At 45.5% G+C, this 4212-nt stretch overlaps 1 long non-coding RNA gene across 1 annotated transcript; it reads left to right on the forward strand.

Moving 5' to 3' along the window:
• The first annotated feature begins 555 nt into the window (after nucleotides 1-555).
• Nucleotides 556-1964, forward strand: LOC142302577 (uncharacterized). Its single transcript, XR_012752962.1, has 4 exons — nucleotides 556-671; nucleotides 753-798; nucleotides 1645-1736; nucleotides 1841-1964. It is a non-coding gene; the product is annotated as an uncharacterized LOC142302577 (long non-coding RNA).
• Nucleotides 1965-4212: the final 2248 nt, after the last annotated feature.

Consider the following 4212-nt stretch of genomic DNA (forward strand, 5'->3'; position numbering starts at 1 on the left):
CCCCGCCGTGGCGGCAATCGCATTAAAACACTTAGAGAGCGCGAGGCGTTCTGGATCCATACCCTCCAAACTTTAGAGCCACTAAGGCTCAACAGAGAGTATGAGGCCCCTCGTTAAATCTGTTATGGGTCTTTTGTTTTCTTGTTTTCATGTTCTCTTATTGTCCTATTGAGCACTATATTGTTGAAATCCTGATTTGCCATTAGGTTTCTGAGTCCTCTCCTATAGATCTATATGGTTATACATTCTTGTTTCCACTGTTTCCTGTGCATTATCACGTACTCTTATTCTCTATGTCCTTACATGTCCCCTGTCAGCTAATGATATTAACCCCGTCTTCTTTCTTACAGATATCGCACAACTGACCTTCTCCCATCCCTCACATCCTCCTAAAGGCACACCCCCATTCACGCTCTACAGCAGGTAATCCCCGCCCTTCTAACTCACCGCCTTCTTCCCACCCATTGCCCGGCTTACTGTCATGTGACCGCGCACGTCACAGACATGCGCACTATGTGCGTTCCACACGTGCGTCCCAGCGCACGTCACCGGAAGTCACGCACCTCCCATTTCACTGCCGACTTCCTTATAATGGCGCCGTGCGGCAGAGACTTCCACGCCGCTGCAGCCATTCTCCCTGCCACTGTGCCAGCTCCGGATCTCCACTGCAGGTAGCGCTTCTGCCCTGCACTCCCCTGCCACCACTGATGCAAATTACCAACTAATCTCACCTTGCTGCTTTGTTTTTCTAGGCGTCCATTCACCTCACATTGTGATCCTGTCACCCCTTCACCTACGGTATGTAGCACCCACCTCTCTGTTGTTGCTAACTATGTTAACCTGCTGTGCTTCTCTTTTGCCTTCTTCTCTCACTGCTCTCCATTTGTCTCTCTCACGTTCTCTCTCTCTTTTTCCTCTTTTCGTCTCCCTCTCTCCCTCCTTCCTTTCATCTTTTCTTTCTTTCTTTCTTTCTTTCTTTCTTTCTTTCTCTCTCTCCTTTTCTCTCTCTCCCTTTCTCACTTTCTCCTTTTTTTTCTCTCTCTTTCCTTTTCTCGCTCTCTCCTTTCTCTCTCTTTCCTTTTCTCTCTCTCTCCTTTTCTCTCTCTCTCTTTTTCTCTCTCTCTCCCCTTTTTTCTCTCTCTCTCTCCTTTTCTCTCTCTCTCTCCTTTTCTCTCTCTCTCTCCTTTTTTCTCTCTCTCTCGCTCTCTCCTTTTCTCTCTCTCTCTCCTTTTCTCTCTCTCTCTCCTTTTCTCTCTCTCTCTCCTTTTTTTCTCTCTCTCTCTCCTTTTTTTTCTCTCTCTCTTCTTTTCTCTCTCTCTCTTCTTTTCTCTCTCTCTCTCCCTTTTCTCTCTCTCTCTCCCTTTTCTCTCTCTCTCTCCTTTTTCTCTCTCTCTCTCCTTTTTCTCTCTCTCTCTCCTTTTTTTCTCTCTCCCTCCCTCTGTTCTCCTTTCTCTCTCTTCTTTCTCCTCCTTTCTTCTTTTTTCTCCTGTTTCCTTCTCTTTTTCTCTCCTTGGTATTGATACTAGCTCCGGCTGTTCAATTTGGTTTTGTACAAACAACCTATCTATGTCATTTGACCATTATATCCCATGGTACATAATGTTACTTTACCTGTATTAATTGTTCTTTTTTCATGTAATTAAGAGCACACTCTGCAATACGTGTGGAACCTTACCTCTATTTGTCCATCTCCGGTTGTCCCTCGAGACCCGCATTTCCCTATTCTGACCAGTGATGTACGTTCCATCCGCAGTATTTCTTCATGAATATTTGTATATATTTCTGTGTATCACCTGTACATAATGCACTCACTATTGTTATTGTCTTCACACCTTTTCAGGCAACAACCTTGAGAAAGGCTCTATGCCGAAACGTTGGTGCTGTTGCTCTGGTTAGGTTCCTTCTGCAGTGTGTCAGTCAATAAAATCACTCACGCATATTCCTTCTTTGTCTTCATTCGAGTGCTGGGGTTCATTTTACTATACTATATGATTCTTTATCCCCATAGCACCTATATTGTGAGTGGTAGAGCCTTTAATCTCCAAGTATCGATCTCTCTAGGTTAAAGACACAGAGACAATAAGACAGACGGGGTAAAGAAACAGCCATCGTAGCAGGCACTTCAAACTACATGAAGGAGTAAAGGGGATCAGACCAGAGAGACAAACTGAAAAGGGATTACAGAAAGGGAAAGCACAACACAATTTCCACACAGCAAACTCCAACTGTGGATCCCAAAATTACTTCCTGGTTCACTGCTCAAAGGTTTCCTCAGGGGTCTCAAATACGTGTATGCAGCCTCTGAGGCTGCTTCTTCTGGCCCGCAGGCCCGTGGCCCCCTTGATGATCACCGCCGCTGCAGGGGGCCACCGCTATCAGCGCTTGTTTTGAGGTAAATGATTTGCTAGCACTGCGCAGAGGCAAGCTAGTCCAACGGAAGCCGCTGGCCAATCAGAAGTCAGCAGCTTACATCATATACATCAGCTGCTGGGCATTGATTGGCCGACAGCTGCCATTGAAGTAGCTGTGTAGAGTTCTTGTCTCTGCGCAGTGCCAGCAAATCATTCATCCAAAAGCAAGTGCTGACTATGGCGGCCCCCTGCTCCGGTTGCAATCATTAAGGGGCCACCTGCCTGCATTACTATATGATGGGACATTACTACAAGAAGGAGACCAGGAAAAGGGACATTACTACAAGATGGGACATTGCTACAAGAAGGGGACTAGGAAAGGCAACATGACCACAAGAAGAGGAACTGCATGTGCACATTAGTAAAAGGGGACAATGATAGGCACATTGCTACAGGATGAGCACAAGGATGGGGCACATTACCACAGGATGGGGACAAGGATAGGCACATTACTACAGGATGGGCACAAGGATGGGGCACATTACCACAGGATGGGGACAAGGATAGGTACATTACTACAGGATGGGCACAAGGATGGGCACATTACTACAGGATGGGGACCAGGATGGCGAACATTACTACAGGATGGGGACAAGGATGGGCACATTACTACAGGATGGGGACAAGGATGGGCATATTACTGCAAGGGGACAGGGTTAGGCCCATTACAACAGGATGGGGACAACGATGGTCACATTACTACAGGATCAGCACAAGGATGGGCACATTACTACAGGATGGGGACAAGGATGGGCACATTACTACAGGATGGGGACAAGGATGGGCACATTACTACAGGATGGGGACAAGGATGGGCACATTACTACAGGATGGGGACAAGGATGGGCACATTACTACAGGATGGGGACAAGGATGGGGAACATTACTACAGGATGGAGACAAGGATGGCCACATTACTGCAATGGGACAGGGTTAGACACATTACTAGTGTATGGGGACAAGGATGGAGCACATTACTACAGGATGAGGACAAGGATGAGCACATTACTGTGGGATGGGGACAAGGATGGGCACATTACTACAGGATGGGAACAAGTATGGGCAAATTACTATGGGATGGGGATAAGGTAGGGTACATTACTACAGGATGAGGACCAGGATGGGCACATTATTACAGGATGAGGACAAGGATGGGCACGTTACTATGGGATGGGGACAAGGTTGGACACATTACTACAGGATGAGGATCAGGATGGGCAATTACTACAGTGTAAGGACAAGGATGGGCACATTACTATGGAATGGGGAGAAGAATGGGTACATTACTACAGTGGAGCAAGGATGGGCACAGGATGGGGACAAAAATGGGTCACACTAGCACAAGGAGCCAAGGATGGGAACATTACTATTAGATGTTGTCCAAAATTATTATAAGGTGCTAATTGTAAAACAATATTACTTACAAGAAGAGGATAAAATGTAGAAAAAAAGGTGCACATTTGTTATAATAAACAAGGGCTAATTTTTTTAATAAAATGTTATTATTATTATTTATTATTATAGCGCCATCAATTGCATGGCGCTTTACATGTGAAAGGGGTATACATAATAGGAACAAGTACAATAATCAAAATGTTCAAAAACAGTAATCCAAAGGTGTATATAAAAAGGTACCACTAAAAATGTCACTTTTTCCTGCAAAAAATGCGGCCCCCCTAAAATTATTTTTTTTTCTATGTGCAGCCCATACACCCAGCCGAGTTTGAGACCCCTGGTCTAGAGGCTAGCTATAGCAGAGCTGTCACTGGCAACTCCCTGAGCTGAGAGTGGAGAAATTATA

This window comes from Anomaloglossus baeobatrachus, chromosome 1, assembly GCF_048569485.1.
Source record: "Anomaloglossus baeobatrachus isolate aAnoBae1 chromosome 1, aAnoBae1.hap1, whole genome shotgun sequence".
Taxonomy (NCBI): Eukaryota; Metazoa; Chordata; class Amphibia; order Anura; family Aromobatidae; genus Anomaloglossus; species Anomaloglossus baeobatrachus.